Genomic DNA, 20675 nt, shown 5'->3' on the forward strand with positions numbered 1-20675 from the left:
TGGAGAGGCAGGAGCTCCTAATCATGAAGGGGCAGTAATGACTGGTAGCAGTAGTATACAAGTTCAAGCTACTGATGGACAAGGAGGGGCTAGACCCAAACAAACCGTGAATGGGTCCCTTATTTCTGCAACTTCTTCTTTTTTGTCATCAACACTTCCGAATTTACCGGTTCCCTTCAAGCTGCCAATGAACCAATCAGCGACGCGATCTGAGAGCAGAGGACGCAAACGATGGAAGCTGTCAGAGCAGAAGGGGATGGGAGCTTGGCAGAAACAACAAAAATGCTGATAGTGAATATTTCTTTGTTTATCTTAACAGAGGCTCAACAACATGTACTTGAACGGGGACTCTCGTTTGTACCAGCAAGATCAGCACAGGTTAGTGATGTGCTAATAGACTTATGCAAATTTGCCAGGGATGTTGCACTTAAAACTATATTTCATGGGAATTCTCATCCCCTTGATGGGGGTTTGAGGAAGCTCAGCTCTTTTAATCCCCATCTTCCACCTGTACTTGAGACCTTTGTTAAGGTCTGTGAGAAAGATATTTATTGTGCTTTGACAGTCCAGGTGGCAGAAAGTTTTATAATTTCACTGAAGGAGACTATATGGCTTTATATCAGCTTAAATTGAATTTGGATATTTGTATACGTCCCACCGATAAGGGCAGGGTGATTGTAGTAATGGATACTATTGAATATCTATCTAGCATGAAGGAACTTTTGAGTCAATGGGATACCTATTTACCTATTACTAGATATGAGATTAATGGTTTTATCAGCAATATACATGTTCAATTGCATGAGTTTTTGATGTCAGATACAATAAGAAAATGTATGACTTCATGATGGTTGAACATCCATTAATTCCATCATTCAATGGCCTAGCAAAGATACATAAGTTCAGATCTAAACCACCCATGAGGCCAATTATGGCTGGCAAAGGTTGGGCCACTGAGCCCCTTTCAATGTTTGTTGAACATGAATTAAAACCTCATTTGACAAAGGCGCCGGTGGTCTTGAGAGACACAGAAGATTTTCTAGTATGTTTTGGTGAATGTACTTGTGGATTGGATTTGAATGATGGGACTTATATACTAGTAACATTAGATGTTAATACACTGTTTACAATTATATCAAATTTGTTTGGGGTTGACTCAATTAGAAGTTTTTTAAATAGAGTTACTGCTTTAACACATCAATGGATTGAGCTTATTTGTGCTTTACTTCATCTAATATTGAAATACGTGTTTATATTTGATGGTACCTTTTATTTGCAGGCACAGGGTGTTGCCATGGGCACACCCTGTGCCAATAGTTATGCAAATTTAGTACTAGTGGATTGGGAGTCCAATGTGATTTTTTCTGAACATTTTTATAGATCACATTTGATTTTACAAAAGCCCTTTGTAGATGATATTTTTATTTTGTGGAGGAGTACAGATGTTTTGTTACAGGATTTTGTTAACTATTTAGAGAGTAGTAGTACATGCTTTAGATTTTCTAGGCATACTTCTAAATCTAGCATAGATTTTCTTGATACAACCATTTCAATTAATGTCACGAAAAGGGTTGATTTTTTAATGTATAGGAAGGAATGCAGGAAGAATAATTTGCTTGATAGGACAAGTATGCACTCCAAGAGGGTTTTTGGAAATGTCATGAAAGGGCAATTCCTGCGTACATCTAGGTTGCATAAACAAGAGGATGATTATGCATGGGCTAGGGATAGATTGGCAAATGAACTAACAGACAGGGGATATTGCAAAAGAGAAATAGCGCAGAGAGTAGAGAAGGTGAATAGTCTAAGGGATACAGTGGGTACCCCCTTTTTGAATAGGGATGTGACATCATCGCATTCTAAGGTGAATAATAGACCTACATCTAGTTTTTGTTTGAAATACAGCAGTAATATTAACTAAGTTTGTGATATTGTCAAACAGAATTGGGCTATACTGCGTTCTGACGACACCATCTCCAAGGACGTAGGCGATGCCTCTAGATTTGTTTACAAAAATAGTTTGACTCTGAAAAGGGAACTATGTTATAGATAATTTAGGAACTCTTATAGTCTACCCGTGAGGTTTGGGACATTCCCATGTAGGTCCTGCAAAGCCTGTAAATATATGTCCCGAACTAATACATTTATACATCCTATAACTGGTAAAGACTATGTTTTTAGGGTACATGCTGACTGCAGGACAGCTAATTTAGTGTACCTTGTGACTTGTAATGACTGTGAGTCATACTATGTGGGTAAAACTAATCAGAAATTGAAGGATCGTGTCCTGCAGCATGTAGGGGACATAAGGAGAATGAGTTGTAAGCGCCCATTTTTAAATATATTAAAGGTCACAGTGGACATTCTTTTAAGTTCACTGTGATAGAGGTAATACCAGAGTCTGCCAGAGGTGAGGACATAGTCAATAGAACAGAATGTTTGGAGATGAGGTAGATTTCCACATTACAGGCACATAGAACACCAGGCTTAAATTACAATGTTCCTTTATAGCCAGCATTGAAATCGAGGCCATTACATCATTAATTGACCTAGCTGTTTGATAGGATAATTTCTTTTTGAATGTGCTTTTTAAATGTATTTGTTGGTTCATGTATATTGAGGATCTGATTAAACATTTTTGTGTGAAAGCGCTTATCCTGATTTTTATTAAATACAGTCTTATTTAGTCTCCTTGAATTTTTATGCTGCTTGCCATGGTGGTTGTACTGTGCTTTGACTTTTTTTTTATATATTTATTTGGCACAGTTAGACCTTTAGTTATTCATGTTGGTTTGGTCTATATAATCTACAACTTATATTTAAGAAATAGCTATTCATATCTCCTGAACTGCTCACTCTGTATATATTCATATTGTGCTCTACCACTTTTATACATCCATTTTTTAAAGATAGTATGGAACAGAAATTCAGATTTGACTTACTGAACATTCTATCATGCCTCTCCATCATGGCTTCTGGTACAGATTGTGTACCCCTTTTATTGGCATCCTATGATCTACTTCCATTCTTTTTATGTACATGATAACTCCAGAAGTGCACACAATGCTATTGGGCATTAATGAATGTTGATAAAAAGAATTAACATATTATTTTCTGCAGCTGATATGCCTTCCTGCACAAGCCGTTATTCCACTGTCATTCATCACTGCTCATTGGTGGCTTACCTTTAAGTCATCTGTGTGACTAACATCAGGTCACTTCCATCTTTTTTCAGTCTTTCAGTTTTTCTTTCAGGCATGGACTTCTTTTTCATAGATTCATAAGTGTTTACTAGGCTAACAACCACAAGGACATTTTTAAACCTAGCCAAGCATCCCACATCTCTGACAAGTATTGGTAACTTGATAAGTGTAAGCAGGGGCCTTGGAGATGAGCTATTTAAAAGCTATCTGTGTCAGTTAGAGACATAAGTGCCAAACCAGTGATGAATTTCCTGTTCCACATCCAATTATCCAATTTACACTTGAATCAGGTTAGGGAGGAACTCTGCTTCATATGGATGGGGAGCCTGTTCCAGAGAAGTGGTAGTCTTTGGGATACATACCTGTCTCTCTTCAGCAAGTCCTTATTATATCACAGGCAAGGTTTTAGTCTTTAGAATGGGAAATTCTAGTGCTGTTTGTTTTGTGAATATGCAGGAGGTTCATTAGAGTGGGGTTTGGCAATGCCTTTTATGCCAGGGATAGATCTCCCCTCAACAGAGATAGGGCATTGAGGCGATCTGCATAAAATATATAATTTATACTCTGTATTCTTTAGTGATGATGCTCTCTAGATGTTCCAGTTGTTGGATGTACCTGGTTAAGTACATACCAGATGGGGACTGTACTCAATGATAGGTCTGATGAATACTGAATACAGTGGAACAATGACCTCCTTAGACCTAGATGTGATAACTTTGTTTAAAAGTTGCACAAAATAGAAATATTTCTTCACTACTGTAGACATGGTCAAAGGCTAAATTACTGTCTATGTGTGTCCCCAAGTCCCTGACTACTGGGTCAGCTCTTAAGGGTGTGTTGTCAGTATGATAGCTAGCAGGAGTGGATGGGTCTATATCACTTCAGTGAATCACTAATGAGCGAATACCTATTTGAACCTTTTTTATCAATGCCGTTAATTATCAAATGCCATTTTAATTGAAAGTTTAACTAGGGCAAACCAACAGTAGGCCAACCAAGTGACCATGAAAAAAAATCATAAAATTTAAAACCTACCAAGTAGGCCTCCCCACACACCCCAACACCTAACTAAATGAGTCTATTTTTAATTGCAGAAATCCTGGAAGACTGAAGATCACAATAGCAAGACCGGAAAGCCAAAACATAAAAATACTGAAACTGCAAAACACTGACTCCCAAAATATCAAACCCGAACACCCAAACAATACATACAAATCAGTACACCAAAGCAGTACCATGTAAAACAAACAAACAACAGAAAATACATAAAAAACACACAGTAAAACCCTGGACAACATTAAATAACTGCTAACTCATCTTCCCTCGTGAAACCAGACTGACTATATCTAATCTAAGTGGGGGCTATGCCACCCACATCCCCCCAACATGGGGACTATGCCCTCCACAAACCCCCTAACTATATATACCAACTCCGGGATTGCACTACAGTGGAGAAAAGGGCATGCACCCTTTCCTTACCTCATTGTACAGCACACACATCCACTACTACCAAAGCATAGTAAACATCATATTTGCTCGCATAATTCTATCAAAAACTTTGAGGCGTGCACTGCACTTACAATTTCCTACTGCATTATCGCTACTACAACATCGCCCCTTTAAATTTCAGTCTTCTGACACTCGGGATTCTTCATTTCAGTATTTTGCCCTTTAATCATCTGCACTTTCAGCATTTCCAGGTTTCAGCTTTCTGGTCTCAGTATCATGGTGTTTGATCTTCCGGGATTTTGATAATTAAAACTAGACCCAACTAAATATACCAAAACTGAGATAGCACTACAGTGGGGAAAAGGGCAAATTCCAGATGGTGGGAAACCGTTGGTTTGCCCTAGGAAAAATTTGCCATTCAGTAATTAGCAGCTTCAATAAAAAAATGTCCGACGAATAGGTATTCACTCATTAGTGATTCAATGAAGTAATATAGACCCAGGGTGGATGACTTCCTGAAGGATACTATTATGCATTTCCTTGTATTTAGTTTTAGTCCATGGCTTTGACACCAGTTATTGATCTATGACAACCTTTCCAAGAGAACATTAGTGTGGCTGGGAGATTCTATGACTGCTCCTAATTTGCAGTCATGTGAAATTAAGTCAGCCAGAGGCCCTTGACATTGGCCTTGACTTCAGAGAAGTAAATGCCAAAAAGGATTGGTCCTAAGACCAGTCCCTGAGGGACTCCGCTTGTGACTGGCATCTTTGTAGAGGTGGACTCCACAAGTCTAACATCCTGGGTCCTATCTGTGAGCTAGCTGTCTATCCACCAGTTGACATAAGGGTTTATATCTAACCTCTTGAGTTTGTCAACAATGTCCAAGTGGGGTATTGTGGCAAATTCCTTGCCTAGGTCAAAGCAGGCAGTGTAAACTGTTTTACCCTCATCCATTGTTTTGGTGACCTTTTCAGTGTAGTCCACCAGGTTGAGTAGGCATGACCTGCCCTTGACAAAACCATATTGGGTTGTGTCTAGTGTTTGGAGGTTTCCCATATCATTATTGATCAATTCTATGATAATTCCTTCCATGGCTTTGAATATGAGACTAGTGAGATTTATGGTCATTTTCAGGGCTTGTAGATAGCCAACCTTTGTGCAGAGGGGTGGCTGTTGCTCTTCTCCATTTGTAAGGTATGAAGCTTGTTTGGAGGCTACAGTTAAATAGCAATTCCACAGGGCTTGATAAATCATGTTTCATGCTATTTATTAGGCATCCTAGGATATTGTCTAGGCCCAGACAATAATGTTTTAGACTTCTTATTTCAGGGATGAGTCATTTTTCAGTAATAGCCTGGATACTGATTTGCAACCTTAATAAAAGTTCTTCATGAGGTTCACTAGCCAATATACTTAACAACTGCCTCCTCGCTTTCATTGTTAGAAGAAATTTACAAAATCACAATAAACATCACTGCAATGAAGCAAACAACTTATCTAAATTTAACAAAGATGCATTTATAGCAACCTTGAAAATAATCAACTGAATTTCTCTAAAAAAACATACCCTTAGATGATGCTATCTTACTAATCAACAGAAATACGTCAGAGTACTTACTTCAGAAGAACTCATTAGCAGAAAGAAAGTCAGTTGCAATACTGCCTCATGGTTCTCAGATGATGCCAAGAAACTAACAGAAAAAGGGGCAAGGCACATAAAATCTGGCTACAAGATAAAACCCAGCAAAACTTCAAAAACATTAGATACCTTTTCAATCCAGCAAAATACAAAACAAAACCTGACAAAGTAACCTATTACTGTAATTTACAAAATGGTCACCAGAAAAAAACAAAACCTTGTTCGAAATTCCATCAAAAATCTTTTAAATCCAAGTAGAATTTAGTAGCCAAACCCTTGCTCAGACTTGAAGCCAGGGTGTACTGCCTCACCATTCAATTCTCATTTCTTCAATAATGTTACATCACTAATAGACACAGACACCAATAATAAAGCCCATGACATTCAAAATGCCTTTTGTGACAGCCTCTATTGTAAATACTTTCACACACCTCTATTCCTACCTTCACTATAAAAATACCTTCTAAACCTGAAGCTTAATATATTGACCACTGACAACTTACCAGCAGAATAAGTGAAAAATAGTAGCTGCCTTAGCCTGCCCTATCTGCATGTTAATATATAGATCCATACAAGAATCATACGTCTCTTCCCTCTGGAGAAAGTCTAATACCACTACACAAAGGTGGCACCACCATTGATCTGTCTAACTACAGACCCATAGCTATTTTCCCCCACCTAGAATTCACATTCAACTCCTTAAGCATATTATCAACAAATATGATTACAAATATCAGCTGGTGCGGTGTTCCTCCTGCCTGGGTTCTTCTGTTTCAACCTATATCAGCCTCTCAGTAAACACTGCCCCATAATTTTATATGAATTACTGCTATACTATCTAAGAATTAATGCATGGTAATAGCTTCCTTGCAGTACATCTGAGCCAAATCACCTTTGTGTCATTTTGTTTCTCATACTCTGCTGTTTCATAAGCTGCGTACTAATGACTGGTACATGAAATTATTTTAAAAATGTGCTACTTTCACAAGTCCTGTCTGAAGCATTACTAAGCCTTTGTAATTGACTCAAGCTGATGCTAGCTGCTAATACAGAAATTATGCAATAAAAACAACGGTTAGTAGCTGCAATATAGTACACCTGGCAGTGAGAAGCAATACGGAAAATGTTGAACTGTTTGCTAATCTTTCTTAGAGAAGTTAGAGGTTCATAGGTTCAGAGGTAGGTACTACGTTATCAGCCCTAGGGCCTATACCAGCATAGCCAAAAATGCACCCTGACTTTCACCACCCAAGAAAATTATTTTCCTGTGCCCCTGTCGAGCAGAGCCACAGTGGTGATCCCGGGGTGAATTTCTGATTTCCCATTCAATCATCAAGATTTTTCTTGAAGAGTGATAATAAGGAGCTTTGTTTGATATAGATAGGTAGTTTGTTCCAGAGTATGGAAAGTCTCTGGGACAGGAATCTATCCCTCCAGCATGTTTTGTTTATTGTCATGACAAGGTTTAGGTCCCTAGAGCGTATAGCTCGGAGGGATTGGGGTTTCTTTAAGTGGAGCATGTCCAACAGCTCTGGGTTTGACATAGCTTTGTATGTTAGGCAGAGATCACCTCTGAGTAGGTGATATGCGACTGAGTAAAGCTGGAGATTTTTGAGACGGTCTGCGTAGGGCATCTGTTTGAGGCTGGTAATCTTCTTTGAGAGGTATTTCTGCGGCCTTTCCAGTTGTTGTAGATATCCTGTGAGGTACATACCAAAAGGGGTGTCATACTCTAAAATGGGTCTAATAAGTGACGAGTAGAGGGGGAACAATGACCTTTTTTTTCCTGGATGAGAAACCTTTTGTGATGAGGTGTGCCACGTAGAAGGATTTCCTGACTACTGTGGCGATGTGATTATCAAAGGAGAGACTACTGTCAACCTGTGTCCCAAGGTCTCTTATCACACTTTCGGTGTTAAGCAGACTACCATCTATGTGGTAGCTCAAGAGTACAGAGTTTTTACCAAAGGGGATGACAATGCACTTTTTGGCACTAAGCTTGAGGCCATGGCTTTGACACCAGGCATCTGTCTCAGTGAGGCCCTTTTATAGGATGTCTACATCATTAGGAGTTTCACTTATGGCTAATAGTTTGCAGCCATCTGCAAACTTTGTTAGCCAAAGACCTTCTGTGTTAGCCTGTACTTCAGAAAAGTCGATACCAAACAGGAGAGGACCCAGGATTGAACCCTGTGCTACTCCACTTGTCACTGGTCTGAAGTAGGATTTGGAGTCTGCTACTTTCACAGTGTGGGTTCTATCAATGAGCCAGTTGGCAACCTATCTTGTGACATAGGGATTTATACCTAGTTTAGTGAGTTTATCTATAATTTTAGAGTGGGGGATGGTATCAAAACCCATGGAGAGATCTAGATAGGCTGTGTGAACCACCTTACCCTCGTCTACGGCTTTGGTGACTGCTTCAAAAAAGTCAGTCAGGTTTAGGAGACATGATCTCCCTTTTACAAACCTGAACTGGGCGGGGTCCAGAATTTGGAGATTACCAATGTCTTTGTTTATAAGTTCCATGATGATATGTTCTATGGCCTTGAAGACCAGGATCGTTAGTCTAATGGGGTGGTAGTTCCCAGGGTCCGTGGTGGCTCCCCCTTTGTGGAGTGGGATAACCGTCACTGTGCGCCATTCCGTGGGCACAAAGCCTGAGGTGAGGCTATGACTGAACACGGTGCTTAGCTGGGGTGCCAGTTCATTCTGTAGTTCATGTAGAACGCAGCCTGGGATGTTGTCAGATCCCATGGATGCTGTGTTCTTGGCTTTGGAGAGTATGGTTTTTACTTGTGCAGCCATGATTACAGGAACTCTGCATTCTTCTGGTGTAGAGATGGGCCCGTTAGGGTGTGGGGGGTTAAAGTTAGCACTGAACCTGTCTGCCAGGATGTTGGCAATATCAGTTGGTTCTGTATATTTAGTGCCATTGTGCTGTAACTCAGAGCAGATCTGAGTGTTGCCATTGAGATTCTTGACATAGCTATATAATGCTTTGTGGTTGACTTTAGAATCAGTGGTGATTTTGTTTTCATAACTAGCTTTGGAGGATTTTATGAGGGATCTCAGCTTCTTACTGAGGCTGACCAGGGAGTTCTTCCAGTCATAGGATTTTATTCTTTTTTGCAACAGTTTCTTTCTTCTGTTGTGGAGTTTGTTTATGGCAGGGGACCACCAGATTGGCTTCCTTTTTTTTGAGGATAACATCTTGGTTCTGTTAGGGATTGCACGATCCTTGCACTCATGTAAGTGCTTATAAAGTGCATTTGTGTAGGATTCAGCAGTCGTACCTCTATTGTCCATCTGCATGGGTGTTATGAAGTTTGCCACTTCTGTCTTAAGAAGCGTGAACTTGGCTTTGGAGACATTTTTTACGGTGGTTTCCCTAATGGGGGGTGGGGCGGGATGTGGATGTCTAGGCTGATTAGCTTGTGGTCAGATCTGGCCAACGAGGAATTGACCTCTTGTGTGGAACACCGGTCGCCCATGTGGGTAATGACCAGGTCTAGGATATTGCTGCCCCTGGTGGGGGTGTGGATAAGTTGACCCAAGGCGTTGGAATTTATGAATTCCAGAAAACATTGAGCAAAAGAGTTGGTGCATGAGTAGTTTTCCCAATTAATGGTGGGATAGTTGAAATCACCCATTATTAGGGTGTTGGGTTGTACCCTATATTTTCCAGTGTATCAAGAAATGAGGAGTGGAAATCCTGGGGCATAGTGGGGGATCTGTAGCAAGTTACAATTTGGATTGCAGTCCTGCACAGAGTTAGTTGCACTTGGATAATCTCGGATGCATTATGCTGAGCAACTAGCCTGGAGGTGTGGATATCCTTAATGGATATGGACATGCCTCCATCTTTCGTGTTTCAGCCTAGGTTAGGTGGCCGAAAGGTGTGGTATGAATTATAGCCTGGTAATGCAGGGGTGCTCTCTGGAGCCTTGAACCAGGTCTCTGTCACTGCATAGATGTCGATGTTCTCCATTTTAAGAAGTGTCTCGAGTGAATGCATTTTGAGGTTTAGACTTCTAGCATTGAGTAGCATTACCCTCAGATTTTGCTTGCTTGTACCTGTTACGGTGGTGAATTTGTCATTTGAACCTTGCCTAAAAAAGGCACTATAGGGGTGGCAAGAGCCTTAGCCAGTATCCGGAATCCCAAGGGCGACAGGTGCAGGCCATCTCTGGCAATGCATCCTGGTCTGTCAATCATGTCATCCCAGGCAGACAGATACTGGATCCCCTTATAATGATACCAGAAGCTTAGCCAATTGTTGAAGTCAATCATTTTGTCCTTGACTGCTGTGGTGGTGCTGCGGTAGTGTTGTCGCCTCATAGCAAGACATTGTCCCATTCGATTCTCAGCTAGAGCGTCTTCTGTGTGGAAGCATACGTGAATGGGGTGTGCCTTCGTTGAAGGTTGTGCGTCAGGGCTGGTAACCCAGTACGTAAAAATCCACTACCAATCATTAGCGGACCAGAGTTCCGCTGTGGCGACCCCTAACCGGGAAAAGACAAAAGACACAAACACAAACTGTGGTATCATTCTGTGTGATGGCAGGATGCTACTCAGGGCTAGGGTCATACCTGCCAGGGCTACAAGACCGGAGAGCTCCGCCATGTCTTTTTTCATATAGTCCAGGGATGTACGTCTCAGGTCATTCACACCAACATGGACAATGACAAAGTTGTATTTGTACTTGTTGTGGAGTGACCTGAGTGCATGCATTATGTGGAACCTATACAACCATTGGTATTGACTTGTTTTTGCAAGATAGCTGCTTCTTCCTTTTCCATATCAGGTACATCTTCCTGCAAATACATATCATTAGCTGACCATTTAAAAGTCACTTTTTTTTTTTTTGCACAACTGCCTATCACCTTTCTTTATTGAGTATTGGAGAATGAATGAACCACTGCTTATGATGTTTTTTCCTCAGACTACCACCTACATCACAATCATCACATCAATCCATTACACTATGATCCATCACTATCACTGCACTGTGGGTAAACATTTGCATTGACAGATACTTGTTATGTATACATTTATTTCACATAAAGGTTTATTACCTTCTTCTGTATCTTCATTGTTTTCCACATAACACTTTTGCCTTTTCACTAGACTTTTTGACCTATTGTCTTAACTTGATGAAATTTGTACATATAATTCCATATTTTAAAGGTATCAGTTTCTGTAAACCATTTCATATGCAGTAAATATCACATCAGAGCAAAAATAAAAATATTTTGCTGCTTTAGAAACTTGTCTAGTTAATAAATAAATAAATACATAACAAGTATAGCTACCATTTCTGCATACAAAGTGGGATTCTGTAGTCTTATTACTAAATCAGCTTGAGCTGGATAATTCTGTCTGTTCATATACATGATGTATTCCCTCTCTTCAAAACAGAACTGACAAGTTCATATAAACTAGTTGATAAAGAGTTATAATTTGAGATTAATGTACATTTTCCATTTGTAAACTGTTGGCACTGGTCATGTTATTACATCTCCATTGTCTGCAACTAGCTTTTGCACATATAATGGTCTGTTCACCTTTGAACTTATCTGTTAATGATACCCAGCAGTATTGCTGCCTGATTATAATTTACTCACCCACAGGTTGTGTTTCATAACTGCTGGGTTTCCGCTTAGAATGCCTGCTTGTCACTTAGTGCATGTGTGTGCATCTGTGTGTGTGCGTGTGTGCGTGTGTGCGTGTGTGCGTGTGTGTGTGTGTGTGTGTGTGTGTGTGTGTGTGTGTGTGTGTGTGTGTGTTTGTGTATGTATGTGTGTTTGTGTCCATATACAGGTGTACATTTAGATTTGGCTGTTCTGTCATGTTGTTACATCAGCTGCCTTCATTTTTCACACCTAACAAAGCCATACAAATTAACTGATGTTATTTCATCACACAGGCTCTCTAATTTGCAGGCAATCTAGACTGTTCTTTTGCATTCCAAATCAAGTGTCTAGGACTCAGAAATGAAGCCTGCATGCCTGGAATATATGCAGCATACCTAGGAAAGGATGTAATTGTTCATCTAAATGACCAGTAGGTTATCTGGAAGTTTCTTCTACAGAAAACATGCCATGCAGGAAGCATTACTACTGATTACAGCAAAGAGATGTCAGGAACTCGACAGGGGGATTTTCCTGGGCATTAATTTAAAGGAAATTAAAGTAATTTAAGCACTGCTTTAATTACTAGCTCTCTACCTACTTATAACATTTGTTCTTGCCATGAATAGAACTTGAAGAGGAAATGTCGGGACCTCATGTGTTTGCTTACAAAGTGTTTCACAGACCTCTAACTTTCTGGAGACATACAATGCAGTGGTGCTTTGTCTTCTAACCTCAAGATATTACTCTGAATTCTACAACTTGTATACAGTATAACCCTAAGCAAGTCAGATAATGATCTTTTAATTACAGATCATAAATAAAAACATACATTTCCTATATCAGTTTAAAATGTATGCCCAAAGAAAGTCAGTATTTGTGGCAAACAGTATACATAAACTTAACTGACAGAAGGAAGTAGCAATGAAATACACAGTAAGAAAACAATATAAAGGCTGCTATCAATAGTACTTAAAAGATTTCCCTGCTCAAAGAATTGGAGAATCTGTTACTCTAGGTTATCAGGAGGGTTAACTAAAGGAGATGAGATCAGGCCAGGGGCATACACTCAGGGTAGGTAGAGCACAGAGTTATGAATAAGTGGGCATTTACAGCCAAGTAGAAGATGTGACTCACAGAAGCATCAGGGCCCTCTTTGAGGCCAGTATGTTGCTAAGAAGTTTGTATCTTTGATTACATCAGTGCAAGTTGGTGGTAGTAAAAAGAAAATTCTGCAGATTTTTTTTCAGAGACTTTGAACAAATCTGGGAACGCTTTATGTTATCATAATCGCTGTAGCAATATGAGAAAGCAGCTGTGATTGGAATGCAAGAACTACATCATACACATACAAATGGCTGCAAGTCCACAGCAGGTTCAGCAGGTCTGATACCAATTTGCTTACTGTGTAGCCACCTGCACTGGGATGGCTAAGGGTGAAAGACTATGTGTGGCCTTAAAGGAGCCGCTTAAGCCTCACAGACAGCTGCATAGCACTGAGAATTCCAGCTAGCTGAGAAGATTTCAGCTTATTCCAAATGTTTAATTTGCCTATACTAGTTGAGTGAGTAATTAAATGATGGATAAAACAAAACACAATTTAACTAATGTGATAGGTGGCAGATTTCAGTGGATTTGGGGGTGTCCCACTTGTACTGTTTATCTGGCACAGTGTTCTGCTCCTACAGCTTATAACTGTTTGTTTTTATGGATTACATAAAAAGACCTAGCTCAGAGCAAAGCAGGTAAATGTGCTTTACTGTAGAGCTTTGTGCGAGAATTTCAGTACATTGCATGGCTCCTGCATCATTTGTTCATATTATTGCTTTACTGACACTGTCTGCATAAAAAGATGAAAAAAAGAAGAAAATATGTTTACCTGAGGAGGGGATGCTGTGAAGCTGTTTACATGGCACTGGAGTATATTAACTTGAAGGACTGAATCATTTGATTGCGAGTTTTTTTTTTTGTTTTTTTTTTGAAAGTTAAGTGTTGCTGGTAATGGTTGGCTCAGATGTTTGGGAAGCATTTTAGACCACATTTTGTCCATATGCTGCAAGAAAGATGGAGGCAGAATAATGTTATAGGTAATGTTTGGTCAAAAGGATAAACACATTTCAGCAATGCTTATGCCAGGCACAGCTAAAATGCTAGAGGACATGCTTAACTAGGGGTGGTAAATAAATAAAAACACCAAAACCAACCAGGAAAAACAGGAAATGGGAGATAGAGGCACCAGACACTCAGTATTCAAATGAATAAAATCTTTATTGAGCGTTTTCGTCTCAGTGTGCAAGACTTCCAAAGAATGACTAAAACACACGTAAATCAAGTTAAATACAAACTCCTGCCATATGATAGGTTAATTAAATAATAACCCTCCCTCCTAGTATAACTAACTCTAAAAATCATAAAACCATATAGATGTTGCTATACTCTTTGCTTGATGGGCCTTTTTGTCTTGCCCACATAAAATCCATCACAGACCTGACATAGGGCCACATACACCACACCCTTGTTATAACAAAATTATTTCTTCTTGGGTCTGATTCTCCCAAAATTCTTGATAAACATTTGTTCCTTATCAATCATGAATTTACATTGAAGGCACCTGCCACATTTAAAACTGCCTTCATTCTCTCCTAAAGACAATGGTCTCTCTAATAGCCCTTTAAAGGAAACTTCCTTCTTATAAACTATAGTAGGGGTTCTTCCCAAAAGGGTGGAGGTCTCTGCATCAAGGCTAAAAATGCCCCAGTGTCTGTTAATGATTTTCCAGATGTCATAAAAATCCACATGAAATGGTAGCACCAGAGCTCTTCCAAAACTTCACTCATTCTCACAGACACCTGCCTGTCTCATACCCACACCAGTACCTAACAGGGTCCGATAAGTCCCTCCTAATCTTTTGTTCTTCACCTCGTTTATGATATCAACCACAAATTGGTCAGGGTACCCCCTCTTATTCAACATCCCTTACAGTGTTACACACTCACTAAAAAAATCATCCAGATCAGAGATCATTCTGGCTAGCCTAACATATTGTCCTTTCACCAAAGCCCCTTTTTGGTGTATAGGGTGCTAGCTACTATAGTGTAAAATTGTGTTGGAGTAGGTTGGTTTCCTGTATAACTGGGAGGAGAAATTTCTATTATGATAGTCCTTTGTTAATGTTACATAAAGGTAATTAAGCCTATGCTTGTCCACATTCATAGTGAACCACAAAAAAGGGGTGGTGCTGTTAATATATTCAAAGAACTCACCCAGTTTATCCTCCCCATCTCTCCACATCTAGGTACCAACCATAGAGTGCCCAAGAGTTCAGTATTCAGTATGTATAGGTCCTGCCATTGGGACAAAACAATGTTAGCAAAAACCGGGGTGCAACACACCCCCATAGCTACACCATGGGTTTGCCTAAACAGCTGTCCTTCAAACACCAAAAAATTATTCTCTAAGACCAACTCCATACAGGTTCTTAATGTAAGTATAGTACTGTGATCGAAATTGGTGTTCATACATAAATATTCGTAGAACCACTCGAGTCCCTGTTCATGAGGTATCACCAAAAATGGGTCACAGATGTCAATTGTGACCATTAATAAATTGTCATCATACAATTCTTGATCTATTTTAGCCAAACAATCCCATGAATCCTTGAACAGGTAAGGACGAAGGTCCAAGACATGCTTGACCTTAGAGTCAATGAATTAGGCTATACAAAATGTCTTAGATGCCTTAGCATCCACTATAGGATAAAGTGGGTTTTTTTCGATGTATTTATGTATTTTAGGGATCCCAAAAATCATAGGTATCTGTGGATGTGGGGTTGTTAAAAAAGTGTGGTCATCTAGAGTGATCTGCCTATTTAATAATAGTTCCTCAAGAACCAGATCTATGTTTCTATAAGCGATGTTCAGCTCATTGCGGGAGACCTCTACGTAAGTTTTTGTTTGTGTCTTTCAGCTTTTCCCGGTTAGGGGTTGCCACAGCGGAACTCCGGTCCGCTAATGATTGGCAGTTGATTTTTATGCACCGGCTTGCCAGGCCTGACTCACAACCTTCAACGACGGTACGCCCATTCACGCATGTCTCCACACAGAAGATGCTCTAGCTGAGAATCGAACTGGACAGCATCTTACTGTGAGGCGACAACGCTACCACAGCACCACCACCACGGGTATAGACCTCTACATAAGTATCACTGTATAAAATTTCCAACATCCTGTTGATGTAGTCATTAGCATCCATGATCACCAGCCCCCCACCTTTGTCCGGTTTCATGACTGATTTGTTTGAAATAATCTGTTGTAATAAATCCACCTCATTTTCAGTGAGGTTATTAGTGTGATTTTGCTGGGAGAGGTTCCTAATATCTACCTCACATAGTTTTTCAAACAAGTATACCATGGCATGCATGGGGGGAGAAAAGGTACTGGGCCTTTTTAAACTTTATCTGACCCTAGTGTCAACATTCCCATCCTTAAAATGTAATGCTAAGTTCATCATTCTACAAAAAAACCTTCAGTGGTAAAATAGTCTCAAATAAATTCACTTTTTGTGCAGCCACAAAGTTAAGCTCTTTCTCAAAAAGGTCTGCCCACTCTATTCCAACAAGTACTTGACTTAGGTTGTAAATGGTAAAATAATTGGCTGTGTTGACAACAATTAAACAACCCTCATCCATTCCCAGGACCCTGTTGGTATTTAATTTCTCCTGTAAAAGTTGCTGTTCTGATTCCTTCTCCCCTTCCTCCCCCTCGAATAATTCTGTTGTAGCTGAGAAGCATGCCTGGAATTGTCCTGCGCCATGTTCCTCTGGTTCAATAATCTTTGTGACCTCCTTAGAAGTGGGTTCCCTAAAGAGTCGGCATTACCATTATGGCCATTGTTTAGGTTATCGTTAATGTCTTCTATTTTATTGTTAGCCTCCCTAGCCCAATAATTGCTATGTTGCCCTAAAGGAGGGTCGGGATATGCCTTCCCATTGTCATACTCATGTTCATCCCTGACTAATTTCTTTTCTTTCCTGATTTTAAGCTCGTTAATGTTTTTTTCAACCTCATCAAATACATTCTTGTAGTTGTTCAGTTTATGCACAAATAATAAATCGGATTTAATTCTGGCATCAAGCTTACAAATCTCGTTATTAAGGTTAGACATTTTCCGTACATTGTCGGCAATTAATATTTTCAATAAGTCACAACCTTGCTTGTTGAAAAAAGCAATTAACTCACAGTACAACAGGGAGTCCTTCACCAAGCCTGTGGGATACTTCCACATACGTAACCCCTTCGGGACCTGCTCCCATCTAAGACATTCATTTAAGTAGCAGTTCTCAAGGTGCAGCTTCTTAAATTGGAAAACCAGCTGCTGAAAGTAATTAATTTGATAATCCAAGTTACCGTGGTATCCACCAGACCCGGCTGCTTCTGAGCCCCATGCGACCTCTCTTCCTAACCATTCAGTTATAGAAAATGAAGAAACGTTCACTCTATTGCTGGTTTGAGTATCACGCCAGTTGGAAACAAGGTTGGCGCTACTGGAACTTAAAGGTGCAGTATCCCCCCATTCACCACTGTCTGAATTAGTGGTTCTCTGGGTAGGAGTAATAAAAGAAACATCCGATAGATGCGGCGAGTCATCCAAGACCCCTGGTTCCATTCCATTGTTCCGACTGATAAGTCCATCCACTTTAGTAGTTAAATCAGCAACAACAGTGGATAAAACAGAAATAGACTGTAGAATCTGGTGTAAGTCAATAGACTGTGTGCTGGCCTGTCGTTCTCTCCCTTCCATTGAATCAAACCAATAAAAACACCAAAGCCAACCAGGAAAAACAGGAAATGGGAGATAGAGGCACCAGACACTCAGTACTCAAATGAATAAAATCCTTTATTGAGCGCTTTTGTCTCAGTGTGCATGACTTCTTCAGAATGACTAAAAACACATGTAAATCAAGTTAAATACAAACTCCTGCCATATGATAGGTTAATTAAATAATAACCCCTCCCTCCTAGTATAACTAACTCTAAAAATCATAAAACCAGTCAACCACTTAATCCATGTGATGCCAATACATCACATACAATAAACAGACTTAAGTTTCAGAAAAGGGTTGAGAGAAATGTTGTCATTAAAGCCAGGGAACACACTGGCATTGAGTCTGACTTGCCATTACATTTCCATGAACTCTAAATAATCATCAGCAGGACAACATATTTTTGTTATAACAAGGGTGTGGTGTATGTGGCCCTATGTCAGGTCTGTGACGGATTTTATGTTGGCAAGACAAAAAGGCCCATCAAGCAAAGAGTATATCAGCATCTATATGACATTAACAGCAAAAATGACAAAAACGCCCTTTTTAGACACATTAGTGAGTTTCCCAATCATTTCTTTAAATTCTATGTTATTGATCATGTAGACCCTAGGTCATAGGGGAGGTCCTGTTGATGACTATTTAGAGTTCATGGAAATGAAATGGCATATCAGACTCAATGCACACACACACACACACACACACACACACACACACACACACACACACACACACACACACACAAACACCAATAGTGAACTATATTGGCTCTGACCCCACTCACCCTATTCCCCTGAGATGGTACATACAGGAGGAATGACTGGACTGAAGGATAGCCACTGACAGATGTCCTATATGCCAGACATTAGGAAAGACGAGGATCCAGAATGCAGATATTACAAAAAATTATTCATCCGTACTGGAGCAGAATGCAAGATTCATCAATTTTAGTGCCACTGCTGTGGCTTCAGATTAAACTGCTGAAACTGTTGTTAGCATGGCATTTGTCCTGTTCATAAATGCAGCCAGCTGCCTAGGCCTTGCCGTTCAGGCAGATGTAACATTTTTATGGCTTGGGCATTGGTTTTACTGCTAAGGCAGCAGCAAGAGAAAGAAACAACTATCACAATACTCCTGTCATGGCCACGCATAAACAATCTTTTACGAATTGAAGTACAGCAGGTATGGTGACCACAAGACTTCCCCTGTGTCTGTTGCAACTAATAAAGCCCTCTCTAGGTTGTATAACTAGATAGGTAGGAGGTTCAATGCTCAACATGGGAAACTCATGTGTATATAATGCTTGGTGTTATATCCCCTTCCCCTAACAAGAATACATTTAGACACCTGTTGTGGCACTTGCGATTAACACAGTGCTCTCAAGATTGTGTAACTAGATAGGTAGGAGGTTCGATGCTCAGCAGGGGAAACTCGTGTGTATATAATGCTTGGTGCGGTATCCCCTTCCCCTGAGAAGAATACATTTAGATATCTTTTGTGGCACTTGCGATTAATACATTGCTCTCTAGATTCTTCCTGTGAGGGGCATCTATTTGGGGGGGATTGGTATAATAGTTAAGATCCTTACTTCACAGATACAAGGTGCAGGGTTTGAATCTGACCTCTGATTATTGCCTAGCATTGTAATAGTCTGCACACTGATAGCCTAGTATTTAAATCGGGATTAGGGGCTGGTATAACGGTTAAGATATTTACCTCACAGACAAGAGGTACAGAATTTGATTCTCACAAAGGGGAATTGATAAGCCTTGAAATGGTTCACATGCGCAGCTAGCCTAGTACTTACCTATGAATCTATGATGAAGTTGGTGTAGTATAGAAAATATCCATGTCTTGCTCTGGATGAAGCAATAGTTATTGGGGACTAGATGACAGACTGAAAATAACTCCTTCAGATTGACATTAATTGATGTGACGTGACAAGCAATCATATATCATACATCACAGTGTTTTAAGTTGTTCAGATTTAACACTTCACAATGTTAATGAGCAAATATATTTGCTATTGATTTCAACCTGAAATTACTTGTTTAAAAAGTGTACATACTATTTCATGATATTTAAACAGTTTTTTCTTCTGTCTGTTTAATGTATATCCACTTAAACTGCCACACCCACAATTAGGCATTGTATTTAAGAGGCATTTGATGCTTTCAGCATTTTCTGGATGCCATCCCTTCATACCCTCACCATATGCAATATATTGTTTTCATTATATGGGTTAACTTTTTCTGATGATATGATTATATAACCCATACACAAGTATCTCAATATGTGTACAATATTTTATACGTGTGTGTGTGTGTGTGTGTGTGTGTGTGTGTGTGTGTGTGTGTGTGTGTGTGTGTGTGTGTGTGTGTGTGTGTGTGTGTGTGTGTGTGTGTGTGTGTGTGTGTGTGTGTGTGTGTGTGTGTGTGTGTGTGTGTACACTATGTAGCTATCTCTCTCTCTCTCTCTCTATATATATATATATATATATATATATATACATACATATACACATACATGGATATATGAAACAGCTAAACATTGACATTGCACAAGTCGACATTAACAACATTGCCATTTCACTCTGCATACGCAGAGAAACATCCTTGCAGCATACAATTGTAAACTTAAAAAAAATTAAAAACAAGATTAACTCTCCACCCCCCACTGCTAATTTTATATATATATATTAATTCCAAGATCAAACAATACCATGGAAAGGGCATATTCCCCAGTCTTGGTAATGTAGCAGTCTTGCACAGCTTTCAGCCATCTGTTTAGTCGATCAAATTGTGTCAAATAAACAGATGTCCACTATACTGACATGTGACTAAATTCATGGCTCTCATATATGTATGCATTGATATAAAGTTATTAAACTTACCTGCCATTGAAAAATCCTATCTACAACAGCATCC

This window comes from Protopterus annectens, chromosome 12.part0 (assembly GCF_019279795.1).
Source record: "Protopterus annectens isolate FY-2018-M chromosome 12.part0, PAN1.0, whole genome shotgun sequence".
NCBI lineage: Eukaryota > Metazoa > Chordata > Ceratodontiformes > Protopteridae > Protopterus > Protopterus annectens.